The sequence below is a fragment of the Mirounga leonina genome, unplaced genomic scaffold (genome assembly GCF_011800145.1).
Source record: "Mirounga leonina isolate KUSES-001 unplaced genomic scaffold, KU_Mleo_1.0 Mir_53, whole genome shotgun sequence".
NCBI lineage: Eukaryota > Metazoa > Chordata > Mammalia > Carnivora > Phocidae > Mirounga > Mirounga leonina.
In genome coordinates, this window is record NW_023270807.1 from 103773650 (window position 1) to 103795821 (window position 22172).

At 40.0% G+C, this 22172-nt stretch overlaps 1 protein-coding gene across 1 annotated transcript in view; it reads right to left on the reverse strand.

The window, feature by feature from the left end:
* Positions 1–22172, reverse strand: part of CNKSR3 (CNKSR family member 3) — a 159048-nt gene that overhangs the window by 129701 nt on the left and 7175 nt on the right. The window contains exons 3-7 of the mRNA XM_034991062.1: positions 18824–19371; positions 16149–16294; positions 13361–13487; positions 12673–12882; positions 11333–11427 (exon numbers count right to left, since the gene is read on the reverse strand). The gene's annotated coding sequence lies outside the window, so the exon portion shown is untranslated. The remainder of the gene's footprint in view (positions 1–11332; positions 11428–12672; positions 12883–13360; positions 13488–16148; positions 16295–18823; positions 19372–22172) is intronic.

The following is a 22172-nucleotide window of genomic DNA, read 5'->3' on the forward strand; positions in this document are numbered from 1 at the left end:
AGGAATGAAGAGCATGGAAACAATAAATACGTGGGAACATAGTAAAAGACCTTTTCTTTTCCTCATTTTAAATCTTTTTAAAATGCAATTGATGATTTAAAGTCACAATAACAGTTTGTATTGTGGGGCATGTATGGCAAAAAATAGCACAATGTATGATGATACTGGGTGTGAAACAACAGTGTGAAGGAGAAGAGGAGGAAAATGGAGGCATCCTGTTGTAAGGTGCTTACATTCTATGTGCAGGAGTATAATATTATTTGAAAGTAGATTGTGATAGGTTACAAATGTATACCGTAAACCTCGAAGCAACCACTGAAAAAAATAAAACATATCAACAAATAAAAAATAAAACATATCACAGATCTGCCAGCGGTAAGGAAAAATAAAATCGTAAAAAACAATAACTGGTTAATCCAAAAGAAATCAGGAAGCAAGAAAAAAAAAGGAACAAAAATTAAATTGGACAAATAGAAAGCAAATAGCAAGATGGTGGCAGATTTAACCCCAACCATATCAATATTTACATTAAATGCAAATAAACTAAACACTCCAATTACAAGACAGAGATTGTCAGATAAAAAAAAAAAAAGCAAGACCTAACTATAGTGCTGTTTATGAGAAAAGCACCTTAAATATAAAGAAACAAATGAATTAAAAGGAAAACTATAGAAAAAGGTATACCATGAAAACATCAAGCAAAAGAAAGTTGAAGGGGCTATATTAATATCAGACAAAGTAAACTTCAGAACAAAAAATATTCCCAGGAATAAAAAGGGCACATTTCTGAGTGACGAAGATGTCAATTCATCAAGACAATGCAGAATCTTAAATGTTTATGTTTCTAATAACAGAGCATCATAATACGTGATAACTGACAGAACTAAAAGAAGTAAAATAATTTGAGATTTCAACACTAATTTCTCAGTAATTAATAGGACAAGTAAACAGGAAGTCAGTAAGAAAACAGAAGATTTGAACAACACTACAAACAGAGTTGACTAATTATCATTTACAGAACATTCCAAACAACCATAGAACATTCACAAAGATAAATGATATCCTGGGCCATAAAACAAATATAAATATAAAGATCCTATTTAGCCCTTATTTCAAAATATAAATATAAAGTGTGGAAAATATTCAGTTGAATACTGTTTTTATTTATAAATCTAAATGTATTCATTGTAACAAGGAACAAGCATCTAACTACTTATGTCTTCTTTTATAGCAACTGAGTTTCTATATTGAATTGCTTTTTATTTTTCTTTAAGTTATCAATAAATTTCATTTCATGACAGAAATGAGTATTACAAAGAAGTTATTAAAAGTGGCACTGGGCATAATAGAACATAGAATCATCCATCTGGAGTGAAAATGAGGAAGTACTGATGTCCCTCTTGCCTTCACCAGAAGTCTGGTAGAAAAAGAGCAGTGAAGTGGAGTGTCTCATATGTACAGACTACAATTTCTTCCTCTTGCCAAAATGATGTACTGAGGTACGTCTCTATAAATTTGTATTTTGTATGTAGAAAAATCACAGTTGAAAAGGAATTATTAATACTACTGATGAGATCTAAACAAAATAGAGTACAGTGGTGTTATTACCCTCCTAGATGTGGAAACCATATTCTTATTAATGCAGCCAAGAATTGTAGCTAATTTTTTTGGAAGCCTCATTATATGGTTCATATCACATTTATGGCTCATAAGCTTCCCATATGTAAAATGAGTGAAAAGACTTGGGAGTTTTTTTTAATGCAAATGAAAATTTTGCATTTACATATTCCTGTAAGATTTTTATCTTGTTGACTTGTGAATCCTAGTTCTAGTCTACTGAGAAAATTTTGAATATTAATTCTGATGAGCTTCATAAAGTTGCCTCCTATCCCCCATTTTTGTGGCAGGGGTACATTTGATTAGCATAGGTAAGATGTCTTTGACATATTCACATTCATGCTTTTTAATCAAGCAGTACTGTTTTCCTGAAAAGCTCCAATATATTTAGCACTATGGACTCCGACACTGAGAACTCCTGGAAGTGTCAGTGACTGTTGACTCTCAGCTCTGTGCCTGCTCCCTGCACCACTGAGGCTGGAAGTCTGAAAACCACATTCCCCAAACTCTCGTCAGCTCTCCTCTTGTTACATCTGCCAGAAAAAAAGCACTAATCTGAGATAGAGAGAAGTCTTTTGTTTGATGACAGCTGCAGGCAGTTTTTGGCAGGTGTTAAGGTGGAAATAAGGTGGAGGCTACTTCAGCAGCCCAGGGAGTGACCACTTCCTGGTAGTGAAGACCTCTCCAGTAGATCCAGAAGCAACAGTGCAACAGCAAGTGTTGTCTCAAGATCATGGGCTTAGATCAGCCCAGGGATATTTCCTACTTTTGGTCTGTGACTATCATCCCTTATTCCTTGTTGTTCTTCAAACACCTCTCTTCATTCTTCTGCTCTTCCAATACATTTTATTTAATTTTTTAAAGAGAGAGAGTGTGCATGTGAATGAGAGGAGGGACAGAGGGAGAGGGAGAGAGAGAATCCCAAGCAAGCTCCATGCCCAGAGCAGATTCCCTGTGCAGGGCTTGATCCCATGACCCTGAGCTCACAACCCGAGCTGAAATCAAGAGCTGGACACCCAACTGACTGAGCCACCCAGGTGCCCCATCTTTTAATACACTTGAAACCAACTTCCTGTATTAAATTTTGCTCTATTTGAAAAACCTAGGATGGTCTCTGCTTTTCTGTCTGGACTCTGATTGATATAGTGACTTTTGGACAATAGTCTCAAAACCAACAGTTTTTCAGAAAAAAAAAATTCATTCACTGGACAATTACAACATGCCAGGCACTTTTGTTAAGCGTTTGGAAACACAAAGTCAAATAAGTAAGATATGATCCCTACCCTAAAAGAGATTTTAGCATGGTCAGCAAGAGAGAAAAGTAAATAAATGGTTGCAGCCATGGGATACATGTTAAATTAGAAATATGTGTAGGATTTGGGGCATGGAGAAGAAATACCTAAATAAAAATGGTTGACATGGGAAATGAAGGTGGAGTAGGCTATGCTTGTGGGACAGTGTGAAGGTTAAATAAGACAAACATGGATGAAGAAAGTGGGAAGGGCATTCTACGTAGTTGCAACAGGTGTAGTTATGAACTACCATGAAACTTGGGAAATGTTATATTCTGAATAAGTAGACCTCACAGATGTATGCAGAGTTAACAAGGGGACAATCACCTACCGACCGAGGAGCCCCTGCCTTTCATGAACTGCAACACTGTTCAACCCCATGGTTTTCTATACTTGTTCTGATGTCAACTCATAGAAAGCTTTGCAGAAGTTTTTAGAAAATATACTAAGATATTTTCATTTTTATTCATGCAAATGCCATTGGAAGAGCTTTTCATCTGAAGGAAAGATTTTCATTAATCCCACCAAAAATAACCCATGTTTATAAAGTAAGGTCAGTATTTCTAGCCTACCTCGATTACAGGTACTACACAAATTAATAATGGAACTATTAACAATCCTGTGGCCTGCAATTTATTATCTGATATTCATCTAAATGGGATCATTTTAGTGTGGGCACATTTGAAGATGGAGAACAGACATTCTCATTTGCCGCTTACAAAATTCAAAGATTAAGAAACAAAATAGCAAGAGGATAAAAGAAGCATTGTTTTAACTACAGTATTTTGTAAGATGAAGATTTTTCATTTGATTATAAATCCCTTAAGGCCAAGAACTCTGTTTATTCACTCAACAGGTATTTATTGACAGCCATTTCATGCTAGACCCATTCAGGTACTTGCAGTGGAATAATTTAACTCTTGAACAAAACAGTAACCTTGATTTTTATCTAGTTTAGTGATTTACAAATCTTTTCTTTTTTCTTTTTATTTTTTGGCCTTAAAGCTCTTTCATCAAGTGAAAGTTCACATGCAAGTCCAGTAAAATCCAGTAGACATAAGGAAAACTGCTCCCTTTGAGCAGGTAGTGTGGGAGCCCAGACCCCCAGCAGCTTGTGCCCACTGCGTCCACCCCACCCAGCAGTCCCTAGGAGTAGTCACAGTTACACCAAGGCTTTATAGGGAACAATTGGAAAACCACTGATGTACTCAACCCCTCAACTTAGAGATAAGGAACTGAGAACCAAAGAGACACAGACTGCTGTCCAAGGCACACAGCTGGTGAGAGGTAAACCCACCTAGAACAGAGTCTGTGATGATTGAGGTCCACAGGATCTCAGATTTAGCAGGGCCCAGGTCTAAGGGGATTCAAAACTTCAAACCTGGCCAAAGGAGCCCTTCTTACATAAGAAAGTAAGAATTTTTTTAATTAAAAAAAAAAAGATATTTTATATGTTGTGAGCTATGTCTGGATCTTTAGACTCATTTATGTTTTCATTATATTCATACATGTAAGAAGAGCTAATAAAAATGTATTGATTATGATATGCAACCCAGATGGCTGCAATAAATTGAGCGTATAGTAATAAAAAAATGTATTGAGCACAGAGGTTTTTAGGAATTAAGTTAGAAAACCCAACCAACAGCTAATATCATCCTAAATGGGGCAAAACTAAAAGCTTTTCTTCTATGGTCAGGAACAATACAGGGATGTCCACTCTCACTGCTTTTATTCAACATAGTACTGGAAATCTTAGTCACAGCAATCAGACAACAAAAACAAAGAAAAAGCATCCAAATCAGTGATGAAAAAGTAAAACTTTCACTATATTCAGATGACATGACATTATATATAGAAACACTGAAACACTCCACCAAAACACTGCTAGAACTGATAAATGAATTCAGTAAAGTCATAGGATAAAAAAATCAATGTACAGAAATATGTTGCATTTTATACACCAACACTGAAGCAGAAGAAAGGGAAATTAAGGAATCAATCCCATTTACAATTGCACCATAAGATACCCAGGGGGGAAAAAAAAGGAATCAACCTAACCAAAGAGATGAAAGACCTGTACTCTGAAAACTATAAAACACTGATGAAAGAAACTGAAGATGACACAAAGAAATGGAAAGATGTTCCATGCTCAAGGACTGAAAGAACAAATATTGTTAAAATGTCTATACTACCCAAAGCAATCTATACATTTGATGCAATCCCTATCAAAACACCACCAGCATTTTTCACAGAGTTATAACAAACAATCCTAAAATTTGTAAGGAACTTTCACAAAAGACCCCGAATAGCCAAAGAAACCTTGAAAAAGAAAAAGCTGGAGACATCACAATTCCAGACTTCAAGTTATATTACAAAGCTCTGGTGATCAACTGTATGGTACTGGCACAAAAACAGACACATAGATCAATGGAACAGAATAGAAAATCCAGAAATGAACCCACAAGTATATGGTCAATTAATCTTCGACAAAGCAGGAAAGAATATCCAAAGGGGAAAACACAGTCTCTTCAACAAATGGTGTTGGGAAAACTGGACAGCTCCATGCAAAAGAATGAAACTGGACCACTTTCCTACACCACACACAAAAATAAATTCAGAATGGATTAAAAACCTAAGTGTGAATCCTGAAACCATAAAAATCCTAGAAGAGAACACAGGCAGTAACTTCTTTGACATCAGCTATAGCAATTTCTTCCTAGCTATGTCTCCTGAGGCAAGGAAAACAAAATAAAAAATTAACTACTGGGACTACCTCAAAATAAAGAACTTCTACACAACAAAGGAAACAATCAAAACTAAAGGCAACCTACAGAATAGGAGAAGCTATTTGCAAATGACATATCTCATAAGGGGTTAGTATCCCAAATATATAAAAAACGTAAAAAGCTCAACACCCAAAAAATGGTCAGAAAACAAGAACAGACATTTTTCCAAAGAAAACACAGAGATGGCCAACTAACACATGAAAAGATGCTCAACATACCTGATCATCAGCGAAATGCAAATCAAAACTACAATGAGAAATCACCTCACACATGTCAGAATGACTAAAATTAACAACACAAGAAACAACAGGTGTTGGCAAGGATGTGGAGAAAAGGGAACCCTCTTGCACTGTTGGTGGAAATGCAAACTGGTACAGCCAATGTGGAAAACAGTATGGAGGGTCCTTAAAAAGTTAAAAATAGAACTACCCTATAATCCAGCAATCACACTCCTAGGTATTTACCCAAAGCATACAAAATTACTAATTCAAAGGGATACATGCACCCCGATGTTTATAGCAGCCAAATTATGGAAACAGCCCAAGTGTCCATCGATTGATAAATGGACAGAGATGTGGTATATATATACAATGGAATATACTCAGCCATAAAAAGGAATGAAATCTTGCCATTGAAAATGTGGATGGAGCTATGGAATATTATGCTAAGTGAAATAAGTCAGTCAGAGAAAGACAAATATCATATGATTTTACTTATATGCGGAATTTAAGAAACAAAACAAATGAGCAAAGGGGGGGTGACAAGAGAGAGAGGCAAACCAAGAAACAGACCCTTAACTATAGAGAACAAACTGATGGCTACCAGAGAGAAGGCTGGTGGAGGGATGCATTAAATAGGTGATGGGGATTAAGGAGTGCACTTGTCATGATGTGCACCTAGTGAAGTACAGAAGCGTTGAATCACACATTCTACACCTGAAACTAACATTACACTCTACGTTAACTAACTGGAATCTAAGTAAAAAATTTAAGAAAAAAGTTAGAAAAACCAAGCAAGTATTTCATCTTGATCCATGAGTTACTGGTGATTAAACAGTATATACATTTCTGGCTGGTTTCAGGGAAAATTTACCAGATTTGTGAATTATAAAGACAGTTGAACATGTTTTCCACTTTGGAGGCAGATGGAGTTGCATCAAAATGTAAAAGCAATTTAAAAACTTTTATTGTATGATATGATTAGAGATTTACTTTAAAAGTATTTCCATGTGCTGAAACTTGCTCCATGTAGTAAAGCTTTAATAAAGTTTGAATTATGCAAGCACATGAGCTAGAATTGCAATTATATGTAATTGACTTTGCCAATGTAATTGAAATGCATGGGCTTACTATTTAATTTACAAATCTGTGCACAATTAGTTGTGTGTGATCTTTTTTATCTCTTTTTATAATGCTATACTCCTGTAAGTTATGTGAAATCCAAAAGCCTATTACTAAGGGCATTTGTAGATTAGTACACATCTCTGACATCCTTAATGAAATATCCATCCCCTTGCCATTCTGGCTCTTGGTTTGACTGATTAGGCAATAGCTCTAGTTAAGAGAGCCAAATTGGTTCTCTACTTAAAAGAGAGAAATTACCTTCCTCTTGATAATTATCTGCACTCTCATTCTAATCCTCAGCCACCACCACCACCAGTATAAGGCAAAGCACTGATTAAATATTTCTCTGTTCGTTCCATAAAAAAAGACTTCACAAATGCATATTTACTACCCTCCAGAAAATAATACCTTAAGTGGAATATATATTTATTATCTGCCTGAACTTGCCAACATTAAACAAATCTTTAATGCCTCTAATTTATACCCAGATACAGTACTTGAAATTTTAAATAGCAGTTCCAGGAAGCCAAAAGATTTTGTGTAACATGGGGAAAGAATTTCCTATCTTCTGGCCAGAAGCTGACTTCTCAACAATGTAATAGAATCAAATAATTGCTAGAGCTTCTATGTCTTTATCTTAGTCACATGCTCTTCAATGGTTTCAGTGGATCATAACATGATCATTTTCCCATGGGGCCATCAAGGATGGGCTGGGTAGGAGACTCTGGTATTTGTTTGTGGAGCTTTTAAGAAGTTGGCATTTTGCAGCTTGCGTCTTCTCTCTCCACTCTGTTGGAAGTCTCTGATTAGCAACTGCTCTCTCTTCATTGGCTACAAGATTTTATGCAGCTATCTTTTATCCCTTGAGTGTGGTAACTAGACCCTTGATTATCAGGAACAGAGATTTGCTCAGGCCACTTTAAGAAAAATGGGAACATATAAAGATATGTGAGTGCCAGATCTTAAAAGCTATCCAACCATTAGGCAGGTCTTGAGGCAGGTCTCAAGAGGTCTCTACTTCTCTCATAGCTCATGTGGTCTCTCTTTCAAAGTGCCATTGTTTCCATCTCTGTGTCTACTCCATCTTTTTGGAGGAAATTCCCTAGAATAATTTTTCTGAATTCCCTAGAAATAATTTTGGAGGGAACTAGTCTGGTTGGCTTAACTAATTATTATTTGCCGTAGGACAAAGTCCTTCACATCTGGCTTGGGTTGGGCCAAGTTGAGCCCATCACAGGTGGCCCTGCATAGATAGTCAGACCCTACTTCACTAAGCACTGGCCAGGGTGGCTTCTGCTATTAAAAACAAAAATAAAACAAAAATTCATGGTAGTAGGTACTCTAATTAATCTGCCCAATACATGTATAATTAGAAGGTACATGTGCCTCTTGCTTAGCTAAGAAAAGATCTCACAGAAGCCCAATGCTTCCTCCTTTTTGCACACTGAACTGGCAATTCCTAAGCTTTGGGCTTCTACAGAGCTTTGGCAAAACTTGACTCCATTTTACTTTGAATGATATATCCAGAGTCACCTTCTTTTGTCCAGTTACTCTTTGTGTTTTGAATAATTCACCTGGAATTTTGGTTTAAATGTTCTAGCCATCTCAAATTCCACTGGTTAAAAATAGTTATATCCATGTGCATTTAATAAATAGATCAGACTGCTTAACATTCTCTTTTCCATTCAGAAATCTGAAGGGTAGATTATGCACTTTTTGGTAACTTTCTAGTGACATTAATTTAGGGAACAGATTCTACAAACTCTAAGTCTTGACTCTCAGCTTTTGGAATAATAATGATTTCTTTAAATTTACCATCTGAACAAATAACAATCACCAAGATTTCAGAAAGATTAAAAACAAAATATATTTAAACCTTTCTAATCATTTTCTCCCTCAGTCTTTTCAGGCTCTTGTTAATTACAGTGAGTTACTTCTTCAGGAATAAAAACGCTGTCCAGAAGTGTTCAGTGTTTGCGCAGTTAAAAAGGATATTGGAAAAAATGACCTTGCACACTCATTAATAGGAGTTTGGAAGTAACATTTCCTACTCATTATATTTCCACTATTTTCCTTAAAACGGTGCAGTTAAATATGTGGTGTTTCTCAGTTCCAAGAAAACTAAAGCTGACCTAAAATAAACTGAGAGTTAAAAATAGATCCAATATGGTGGGGTCAACAAAGCCTGTATTTTTCCGATCTGATGATTGCACCACTGCACTTAAATTCTATGCATCTGTCTCTATCTCATATGTACACATATTTACTCTGAGGAAATGGGAAAGCGAAGCTCAGCTCAAGAGCAGTAATGTAAACAGCATCGCACCTATTCTCAGCAGGAATCGTTTGCACACCTGTCTTTCTTGGAAATGTTTCAGCTGGTTGTTTTCTCAGGTTCAGGTACAATTTCATTAGGCCCTGGAAACACCTTCACTGTGTCAACTGTGCTGGCCATTAGAGAGAAAGGGAGGAAGAGAGAGAGAGAATATTAGACAGCAGGTTCAGTTTTCTAGGTGCTTGTTTGATGTATCAGACACAAATATGTAAACTTATCATTTTAAAATAATATATCACAGGGCACCTGGGTGGCTCAGATGGTTAAGCGTCTGCCTCCGGCTCAGGTCATGATCTCAGGGTCCTGGGATCGAGTCCCGCATCGGGCTCCCTGCTCCTTGGGAGCCTGCTTCTCCCTCTGCCTCTCTCTCTCTCTCTCTGTCTCTCATGAATAAATAAATAAAATCTTTAAAAAAAATTTTTTTTAAATAAATTAAATAAAATAATATATCACATATGAAAGAGAGCTGCAACCATATTAAGGAGGCAAAGAAAAGGAATCCTAACAGGGCCTGGGGAGGAGTAAGGAAAGAAGTAACAGGAGGCTTCCTGGAAGCAGTGACCACTGAGTGGGGAAAGAGAAAAATACATTCTCCACAGAGAACATAGGAGTAAAAAGGACTTGGAGATAAAGAACTCTTCTTAAAGTCTTCTGTGTGGGGTGCTGAACATACTAGAAGGAGTTTAACATTCTGAAACATAAGGCGTAAGTTAAGCAAGGATTGAAAGATGAAGCTAACGAGACAAGCAAGACTAAACTCATATAGAGCCTTGCACACCACCATGTTGGGAAAAGGCTGCTGTGTTCAATATGATGTAATAAAAACTAATTATTGTAGACTCATGAGAGCTTATCCAAGAAACATCCTGTCACTTTAATACCCAGGCAGGATATTAAAGATATTTTCATACTGAGAACCTTTCACTAATTCTCCTGTCTATAACACTGCAGTCTACGCTTTCACTTTCAAATTCTAGCTACTTCGATCTAATGGCAACTCTTTAAGAGTGCAAAAAAAGGAAGTACAAACTATAAAAAATGTTGTAATTAAAAAAAAACAAATAATCAAAAGAGTCTGTTTAACTGTTGCTTTCTGAGCTGCAAAGATCATGACAGATGTAGGAAGCTGAGTTGAAGAAAAGTTATGTTTGTCTTAGCTAACATTTTCTTCAAATATGAGGGGCTAAATATGTTGCCATTGTGCAGAGATTGGCTGATGTATCACTCAGATGCTTCTAGGATCAAAGAAAAATAGAAAGGCCTCATGAGGAGCAATTGATCCAAGTCACCAGGGGCCAAACTGCATTCTCAGAATCCTTGTGAGTGAGTAATCCACACCCCCATTCTCTCTCCAGCTCCAAGTAAGGTGAGTCCAATGGGCAAACTCTCATTTGGCCTCTTTGTCCCTGAGAACATTGCTTATGCTCCCTAGCACACACTGATGTCTACTTTTATAAAGGTCAAGGAGTCCGGGGCACCTGGCTGGCTCAGTCGGTGGAGCATGCGACTCTTGATCTTGGGGTTGTGAGTTTGAGCCCCACATTGTGTGTAGAGATTATTTAAAAATAAAAAAATCTTTGGGGTGCCTGGGTGGCTCAGTCGGTTAAGCATCTGACTCTTGATTTCAGTTCAGGTCGTGATCTCAGGGTCGTGAGATAGGGCCCCACGCTGGGCATGGAGCCTGCTTAAGATTCTCTCTCTCCTTCTCCCTCTGCCCCTCTCCTGCCTGCATGCTCTCTCACTTTCTCTCTCTCTCTCTGTCAAAAAAAAAAAAAAAATCTTTAAAAAAAATTTTTAAATAAAGGTCAAGTTGTCTTATAACTAGGGTGACCAGATATCCTGCTTTACCAGGCACAATCCCAGTTTATGTCTGTGCTGTCAACCCAAATACCAATAGTGGCTTTTTTCACTCTCAAAAATATGTCTCTGTTTAGATAATAAATTATACAGTCACCCTACCTCTAACCAGTTTCAGCAGGAATTCAACGTCTGCTTCTGAGCCTCTTCTATTTACTCCGCACAAGCAGCTGATCTGATGGAATTCCAGTGAATTCCTGTGAAACATAACAATTTGAGTAGTGTCTTAGAAATTAGAGGTAAGAGTTTGAGCTATAATTTATACGTGCCAGGAACCCTCAGAAAAATTCCCAGATTACATGTAATAAACATAAATCCTTGTTGCAGTCCTCTGGAAAATAAATAAATAATTTTAAAAAACATAAGGAAGGCCCATCCTACAACCTCAAGTGAAGATGGTCAAGGGACTCAGAAAACCCAGGGCAAAGAGCTTCATGACAGCAGAACTGGGAGGCGCCACCAGAAGCGCCGTTCTGAGGACAGGGTGTTTGGTCTGAGTGGGTGGCATGCTCCTAATAACGTGTCCCTCATCCCCATTGGCCACTGAACAGCACATTCCACAGAGTTTTTGATCCCTTGGCTCTCCCGCCTTCCCCAGCTCTGAGTCTTTCACAGAGGAGTCTGAACTGTTGCTTCATTTGTTTTATTTTTAAGAAACAACTCTGTTGAGGTCTTAACATAGAACAAACTGCACATGCTTAAAGTGTACAATTTAATTAGTTTTGACATCTGTTTGCTCCTATCACGATAATGAACATACCCATGACCCCAAAAGATCCCCCCACCCCACCCCACCCCTGGTAATTCCTCCAGTCAGCCCATCCTGCTCCACAACTCCCATCCCCAGGCATCTTTCATGTGGTTTAAAACAAAACAAAAGAAACAAACAAATAACATTTTTAAAAAGTGATCCTTCTCAAATATTTTTTTAATTGCTTAATTTAAACCGCCTGAAGCTCTCAGGTTTCTTGCTAATCCATGTGAAACGTATATAGCAATCTGCTTAGTTGTCTGGCACACTTTTCACATTAAAAAAATAAATAAATAAAATACAAGAAAATTCCAAGAGAGCAAAGAACATATTTGGCTTGTTTAACAAGCGTAAGGAAAAGAAGCATTTGCTTTAGTTTAAAGCCATTAAAAGCATTCTTTCCTATGGAAAGGCGAATTGCCAGGAATAGCTAGACACTGAAATGGTCCAAGTTTTTATTAAAAAATGAGAGATGGCATCACTAAAAGAAAGGCCCACTCAGATAATAGAAATAAATCAAATTTTCCCCTGAGTGGAATGCCTTGTTTCCACAAAGGTGTCAATTATTGAGCAACTTTCCCATCAATACTTTATCTAACAAACTGGTAACTCTAACTTTGAAAAAAATGCTCAAAGTTTATTCTTGGTTTGGATTGCTTTGGCTCTGGGGAAAAAAAAGCAAACAACCAACCTTTTCTTTTTAATGATGGGAAACATTGGAAGAGCACAGTTCTGAGATTCTTCCATTAGGTAACTTCATGAGCTTTCAAGTCATTTCACTTCAGCTTCTCGTGGTATGATGAAGCATCTTCAAAGCCCCTTCAAGCTCTAAATTTTATACTTTGTGACCTTTCCAGGAATATCTGTGTCCAACAAAGGGCCCAACTGGTTCACACTCACCCTGGCGTGGAAAGAAGAGAAAAACCAGAAATTCCCCTCCCATGGCACTCCTCTGCCATAGCTGTTAAACTGGCTAGTGTTGTATAGCTATTATATAACTTTGGCGGACTCAACCAGAAAATAACTTCCTTAAAAATCAAAAAAATATTAACTGAAGGACTAAAGAACGATGTCACAGAAATGGTCCGAGGAGAAAAGGCTTAGCCCAGGGTAGCTCATTACACGGCATCTTGTGGCCACCACCGTTATGCCAGAGAGAAAAAACCTTTCAAGGTCTCCATCACTGTGTCGCCAGCTCCCAGTTCAGTCTCCTAATCCGGTGTTTCCCAGCCCGTTACGTGCCCCAGTACTACAGAAAATGAAGGTTTTTACACCACACCGAGGTACAGGAGGGTGCTGAAGGTCAGGGGTCGCATGTCCAGGAGCTTTGCCTCCCCTAGTCCCTACCAGGTATTTCCAAGGACTGAAGAGTGCCACACGTCAACGTCCTATGACCTAGGCCAGGTCTACTGCGGTGGGACAGCACACTGGTTGCGAAGCTCCACCCAGGGCAGCACCGTCTACTTGGCTGACACAGAGCAGGTTACATTGCCCAGCTGCAGGAGCCTAGGAAAACAAACATCAATTTTTACCTTTTACTTCTGTAATAAGAGGCAGGTCCCCATAAGTTGGGGAATTCCCCCAAACAGATGCAGGCAGATGATGGGGGGAAAGGGAAGGGGTGAGGGGTGGGAAGACCCGCCAAAAACCTATTCACGTACACAAATTTGTTTCACTGGACCTCGCCAAGAACAAGTGTGCCATATGACAGGAGGAAGACACCTTGGGCTTAGAAACATGACTTCCGTAGAGCTTGATACCGCATAACTGTGAGATCTGTCTGCCTCCCTGGAGCTACTCAAAGCAGCAACACTAAATTCAGTGAGCCCATTCTTTCACAGGAATAATTCCATCTGCGTACTAAACAGTATTACCCAGAAGCCCAGGTACAAGTGCCTCTGCTTTACAGGGTCCTATTCTGGCCCTGCTCTGGCCACACCCCTCCTCTTCAGGTGAGGTGACCAAGGGACCACTCAGCCTCACCTGATGTCCCCACTCTGGGCACGTACCATTCACCCCTTCTAGACTATACTCTGCGCATCCAGGACTCGGAATTCCCTACCCAAATGACCACTTCCAGGGCCAGTGCAAGTTTTTTGCTAAGGAATCAAATGCTATACTATTGGGTGCACACACTCAGCACCGAAGGATGGCTGATGGGTGACTCTTTGTGGGGAGCACATATGTGACTGGAACATGGGGGTTGGAGGGTGTGCACTTATCTGTGAGGCCCCTGCAGGGAAGGACAGAACGAGGGTGGGAAGAGAAAAGGAGTGGAGATGGAGAGACTTTACTTCTTCTTTACCTACTCAAAAGTCAAGACAGCCAGGCCATCACCTGCCCTCAAAGCAAGATCATCTATATCATTATCTATATCATGTGGCCTTTCAGAGCTTCCTCGACACAGAACTTGGAGATCATTAGCCCCATTCAGAACTGAAAAACCACAGAGACTGAGCCACCCCCATGCCTCAGCTAACTGGGATAGAATTCAAGCCTTCTGATCCCATAAGACCAACTGTATCTCCTGGCAGGCGAGGGCACACTGCTCTGGGAGGGCCGTCCACAACACTAGAGCTACCTCAGAGTATAAGGAAATGGTAAGGGCACTCACCCGGACCAAAGACAGGGTGGGACAACATGAGGGGCAACAGTGTTGCTCCTGCCTGGGATCCTAAAACCACAGATTTCCACATGAGTCCCTTCCTCATCCTACAGCTAAGACGCTGTATTTTTCTCAGTCAGACCTACCATGCTAACACCAGCCTCTGTCACTCTGCTTCCTAGGGGGACAATCAGAATCCAAGCCTAACCCTCCACACCATATCAGACACAGGGCTTTGGGACTACACAGTTTCACCATTGATTCTAGCCTCTGGGAGGTACAGCACTACATCTATGTCACCCCATGTATGACTGGATTGAGGCTGCGCACTTGATCCCAAGCCAGCCAATTCAATGGCTTCCCAGCAGCTGAGTCATTTCTCCCTTGGAAAAACATGAACTAATAGGTAGCCTCAGCCAGTGATGACCTGATACAGCATTAGGGCTGGCAGCCAGGTTGGCCGATATGCAAGATGAAAAAGCAAAGAAAGTCCACTGATGAGGAGAATGCATCCAATACACAGAAACAGAAGCAAGAGACTATGCATCCCCTGAGAGCCTGGGGGAGTGGTTTCAGGTTCCTCGTGGCTCTCCAGGCTTCAATGTGGTGGCAATCTTTCATTGAAATTAAATTTTCTTCCTGCACAAGGGGCCAATGATATTTCTGTACCCTTAAACACGCTATAAAGACAAAAACAGGTAAAAACACCTGATTTCACTTGAGCACACCTGCATGTGTCTAGCATGAAGCCCAAAGAAACTTGAGTAGAAGTCTACGCAGTTCAAGATCACTCTTTAAGACCCCATTCACACAAATTAATATTCCCAACATCTGTCATCTAGGTTCCACAACCATCAGGATCATGAACCATATATACCCCTGACGACCTCTGGTCCCATGCTCCTTGCTCAGAGGATGGCTGAGTCGTCTGCCTTCCAACCCTGACTTTCCCTGAAACACCATCTATACCTCTACACTGAGATTCTTGCACAGAGTTCTTCCTCTCACCCGTACCAGACCACCCTGAGAAAGAATGGAGTCCTATCCTAACGTGGTTCCTTTGGACCTCACTACATCACGTACCAGGCATCAAGCACCATGGCACTAGCTACTTCTTGAAGAACTGCCCATAGCAACCATTCCTCCTCTTGCACCCTGTTCTGCTTTCAATCCTCAAACTTCTATCCTTTTGATATATGCCCTGTTTCAGCACTTAGACTTAACACCAAGCACAACCTTCTGGATACCCCTTGGCTTCTCAATATCTATAATTGGGGCTCACATCAGCTACTCTTCTCTGAACACCCTTGGCAAACCCCCATCTCAGTAGTGATCCTTTCCTATCCCTGCATGGTCAAGTGTACCCTGCTGACCAGAAAGCAGGTACCAACCACAAGACTTCACACCTCCATAGGCACAAAACTGGAAATCATTTGGCTAATATAATAAATTAATCACTGCAAAACTGTAGAGAATCAAAACCCTGTGAGTCACAGCTGGACTGAACACATTTCACACCAAACTTCAAAATCCCATCAGACACACAGTTTACATAAATTCACCTTTTAAATATAAGCTGTCACAATGTTGTTCACAGAAGCAACAGTCCAGGGGAAATGTCATTATGTGCAGTGGAAGGTCTTAATCTGACTGGGCAGTGAGTGAAATTATCCACAAAGATGCATTCTCCAGGGAAGGCCTCAGGGACCTGAGGAAAGCAATCAAAGAGAATTCTTTTTCCTGGAAGAGAAGCTAACCATAAAATGTCCAATCTCTAATGAAGGGCACACCTCTCCTTAGCAGTGCAAAAACGGATTTAAGCTTTACATAGTTAAACAAACTGCCTCCAAGAACCATTATTTCTCTTTCTGCTTTTCAACTTAGGTCTTCAGAAAGCTGCCAGTCATTCTTACCCGGGAACTCAGATTTTACTGTAACACAATGACCACCTGATACAGCTGAAGCTCTTTGATCTTATCCAGATGCAAGTACCTCTCACCCCTGGGTCTTTGTTCATACCGTCAACCCTGCCCTGTGGCTTTGCCCCTCCTGGCTTCCCACTGAAATTCCAACTTTTCTTCAAGGCCCAGCTCAAATTCCTCCCCATTTGGCAGTGATCTTTCTCATAGCTCTGAATTCTGACAGTGCTTACTACCCATGTCACTAATTTGGCATCTGTCGTGTATTGCGTGATGTTGTTGATTTCCTATGAAGTCAACTTTCTCGTTCTATTTAGCCTCCCTGGAACTCTGATATCTATCAACATCCCACTGATGAACTGCAAAGCGATATGAAGAAAGATTCAACTCAATATATTGCATATACGTAAGGCTGAAATGAATATATATGTTTGAGAAAGATTTTGAGAAATAAGATTTGAAATAAATTGGGTTGTTCAAATCCCACTCTTGGATTTGGGGTGGCCGCATAAAATGCCTGTCAACTGTGGCATCTCCAGTCTTGCGTCTGGCTGAACAGGGACAATCTGGACAAGGGCAGATGAAAGAAAAACTCTGACTGTGGTCCAGAAGAACCCATGGTCTGAACACCAAGTTCAAAATTCCAAGGTTATCTAAAAAATGGCAATCCAAAGGGGCAAAAGAATGCAATGTATGGAATAGTTCAAGGCAACTGTTTCAAAATTAAAGTTGTAAACAGCTGGAAAACTCTTTTTTGTGGCCCCTAGGGCATGACTTAGAGATAAAAGTGGAAACTTAAAACAACCATACAAGGCTGGGCAGTGATTCTTAGGTACTAACACTCAAGGATCTACAACACCCTCTTCTACAAAACTCACATTCCTTCCACCTGTGGATATATTCCCTCAGTCATGTATACTCTGTTCAGTGAGGATTTTCTCTTGGTATATCTCCAGAGTGTAGCATAATGCCTGGAACCCAGTATGTTCTCAGTAATAATATATTTAATTCTAAAAGCTGCTTTGTTCAGTTATATGCTTAGTACCTTAGAAAGTGACTGACACATAGTAGACTCAATCAATATTTGTTGAATTAATGGGAATGAATGAATTGGTGAATAGATGCTTGCCAATGTGCCCAACTCTCTCTAGGTGTTGGAGAACATGAGCTTTCCCTCTAGTAGGTTAAAGGAATTAAATTATTGTGATATATTTTATTCAGTGTCAAGTGAATATGGGAAGGATGGGGGTACCTCATTAAAGGTGAATATGAAATAACCATTGAATCACCTTAGACCAAATGCCCCAGCTAATCTAGATCTAGTGCAGTAAACAATTAAATAAAAGACCATGTCACCAATCCATTGCAGACATCAATAGTCTAAAGTATTCCTCCTTGATATACAAGGCAATTAAATTTTAGTCATGAAAAGGCTGGGCTCCTTGTCATAGCTCACTCCCCCAATATTTGTGAGAACCAAACACCTCTCCTAATAACAAACACACGCCATAAGAATCGGATTGAAAACCACCACCCTCAAGCACCCCTGGCCCGACCATAAAAACACATGTGCCTTTCCTTATGTCTGTATCACTGATAAAAGTTAAGTGTCCAATCCGGCTTACACCTTGACACAGACAACAGCCTTTAATCTTCTAAAGGTGCAGTTATGTACAAATACACACACGTGTACACACACACACAGACACCACCATGTGGCTCCTAAAAGCAAGAGTTTAATACTTCCCTGAAAAACAACAGCTTAAAGACTACCGAATTAGGGGATATTGGTTAATTACTCATTTATTAAATTATTCACTTACTCTTTATTCATTCATTGAACATTTATTGAGTCCCTACTCTGGCAAGTATTTTTCTAGGTATTGCAGAAAATTCAAAGACAAAAATAAGACACATTCCATATCTTCAATGATACTGCCATCAGTTGGAGAAAAGAGACAGAATCACTGTGGAATGAGATCTATGCCAACACAGAGAAGTCAGGGAGCTGCTATGATCACACGAGTCCAGGAACTCACTTTTACTGAGCACCTGCTCTGTGTGAGGAGCTTTTCAGAGGGTATTTCACTAATTCTTACAACAGCCCTATGCAGGAGGTTTTTTAAAAATCCAAGTTTTAAAAAAGAAACTTGAGGAATTTAAGTATTTGTTCCAAGTCACTCAGCTAGCAAGTAGTGGAACCAGGATTTTAATCGAGCTGTATTTGACTCACGAGTCTGTTACCTGGAGTATTTGGGCATGGCTTCAATGAAGAGATGAAACTTTCTGTAAATATTAAAAGAGGAAAAGTCATTTACCAGGCAGAACTTGTGAATGGGTAAGAGGGCATCCTGACCAGTAGGAATAGCATATTTGGAGACTCTTCAGAGGAGACTATGTAAGGACCAGCTAGTAGACCAGTGCAGCTGGGCAAAGGGTAAGGTATAGGACTGCATGCATGTCGTGTCATCTGGATCACTTCCTCGTTTCTTTTGGAAGTTCTCACTCTGGACCAAATACACCATCTCTTCCATGACCAGTCCGAGTTTGCAAACATGTGACCATTGCGAGCCGAAGGAATCCTCTCACCCTCCCTTTGCTGGCAACTTAGATAATGTTTATTTTTCATCATTGCCTCATTAACCTCACTGTGAGGAATTCAGGTTCATCAAAGCAGCATTACCAATATTTACGTCAGTTTTCAAACTTAATTTCTCAGTGTGGAAGAGAAACAAGGCAGTTGTGAAATGTTTTTATTTCATGAGCACAGGACTTCTATAATTGCTTCTCATTTTGGCTGTCATTGAAGATACCTCCCTGTTTTTCCATTCAAACAGTAAACACTTCCTTTGACTTCCTGGACTTCCTGAATAAGAAGATAAATAGTAATGACTCTTACATGTTTCATTATAATGAACTGTATTTTTGAGGTCATTGTAAATGCTGTGCAATACATCTCCATGAAATAAGATGTGATTGAGAGAATGACTATGCGCCTGACACTCTGATTCCATCCCAGGGACTGGTCTGTCTCTGGATATTTTCTGGTAGTACAGTCTGGATATACCTGGAGCCTCTGACAGCCTGACTCAACTCTGCGTCTTTATCAGTATCTCTCCTCATGGATGCTAAGCCCTTTGAGGGCAGGGTCCACCCCTTGCTCACCCCTGTATCCCCAACATCTGCCATAGTACTGAGTACCTACTAGGATGCTGACAGTTTTTGTTAAATGAATGATTCCAAAAAATCATCCCCAAATGGTTCTTCTGCCATCTGCTGTGTTTGCCAAAAAATTATCAGTTATTAACACATTTAAGGAACCCAATAGGATAATTAATTCAGGGCGGCCTCTGATAGGAAAAATGCCAGTTTTGATCAAGGAAGATGAAAGAGAATTGTGGTTGGACAAAATTATAATACATGACTACTCCTGATTCTCACCTCCCTGTGCAGTGTGTCAATTCTATGCCCTTACATCAATGTCTTTGTGCAGCTCAAACCAGGGCTGACAGTCATACCACCTCCAAAGTACCTGACCTTCCTGAGTTGCTCTCTTCTCTTTAGTTTCCCCATCAATACTCTGCTAGACAGTGACAGCTAGACGGTGAGGATATGGGATGCTAACAGAAACATGACTTGCTGGAAGAAGAGGACAAGGGCTCTGTGGGCTGGGTTTGGGATATTAGAAGACTTTGCAAAATAGTCAGTCAATGCTTCCAAGCATAGACAAGTGAGGGAGTAAGGGTATCCAAATATCCTACACGCTAACAAGGCTAAGCAATGAGAAGCAGAATTGAAGCAAACCACCCAAATGCCCCCTTGGCTGTTGTTCACTCACTCTTCCCCAAGCAGATCAAGGACGAGATATTACAATGACAGTGAAGCAGCAAACCCATGGCTGAGAGGCAATATGGTTGTGGCTTCTGAGTCAAGGAATCCCCAAACTGTAAAAAAATGATGCTAGCAAGTGAGGACCTTGCCATTCATCATACAGTTTTTGGGTGAATCAAAACATCAGAAGTTTTTTCTTTCTGAGCCAGAAGCAAGCAGCTGCTCAAAAACAGAAGTAGATGCAGAGCCTTGCCGCACAGAGCCAGGCTAGCCAGGCTCAGGTGCCCAGAGCCCAGCCCCAGCTGGCCAGCGGCAAGGATGGGGTCCTGGGTGTGATGGTAGCCGAAGGTACCACAGACCACGGCAACAAGCACACGCACGGAAAAAACAGGGCTGATGGGCCCAGACATCCATCCAGTGCCAGGAGGTACTTGAGGGAGGAAGCAGCCCCAGTGCTCAAGCACTGACGCTAGAGCGAGGGTCATGGGAGGAAAAAGCCACCCTACTTTGTCCACAGGCTGGCCTCCCCTCCATTCTCTAACCCTCGTATTCTCAGGGGCAGAGCAGTGATCTCCTGGTTGCTGTTGCCAGAGCTCCTAACTCACACACACATTAGACTCTTTTGTCCATGTTCCTAGAGGGGGAAACAGGACCCAATTTCAACTAATGAATTTTGGACACTGGGGAAGTGAAATTAAAGTGATTTTGTGGGTGAGGGCCTCTGGGTTGATTGGATGTACTGTTATGGCGTCCACATCTGAATGTATATGGAGCAGATGTGTTACATACTTGCATTCCCCTACTCCTTAAGTATCTGAGGGATTCTCCTATTCAGGGTGTGTGGCACATAGAAAGGTGCTAATGAAACTGAGGGTTGCTGGAGTGGTGGGGGGTGGGAGGGATGGGGTGCCTGGGTGATAGACATTGGGGAGGGTATGTGCTATGGTGAGCGCTGTGAATTGTGTAAGACTGATCAGTCACAGACCTGTACCTCTGAAGCAAATAATACATTATATGTTTAAAAAAAAGAAGAAGAAGAAGATAGCAGGAGGGGAAGAATGAAGGGGGGGAAATCAGAGGGGGAGACGAACCATGAGAGACTATGGACTCTGAGAAACAAACTGAGGGTTCTAGAGGGGAGCCTGGTGATGGGTATTAAAGAGGGCACGTTCTGCATGGAGCACTGGGTGTTATATGCAAACAATGAATCATGGAACACTACATCAAAAACTAATGATGTAATGTATGGTGATTAACATAACATAATAAAAAAATAATAAATAAATTTAAAAAAAAAGAAAGGTGTTAATGGAACATCATCCCCCCACCACAACAAACTGCCTCAGGTGGTCCAGAAGAAACACTACAAAATCCTACAAGGGGAAAGGGAAGCTAGGGCTTATTCATGCTATTTCCCAAGTGCATCATCACCATCTGTATGAGGCAGCCACCTGGTACACCTCTTTTAAAAATTAAAAAAAAAACATCTGAAAACTATAAAACATTGATGAAAGATATTAAAGGTGACACCAACAAATGGAAAGATACTCTGTGCTCATGGATTAAATTAATCAATATTGTTAAAATGTCCATACTACCCAAAGCAATCTACAGATTCAATACAATTCCCATCAAAATAACAGCAGCATTTTTCACAGAACTAGAACAGATAATACTAAAATGTGTATAAAACAACAAAAGACCCTGAATACCCAAAGCAATCTTGAGAAAGAACAAAGCTGGAGGTATCATAATTTCAGATTTCGAGAATATACTAAAAAACTATAGTAATCAAAACAGTATGGTACTGCCATAAAAAGAGACACACAGATCAAC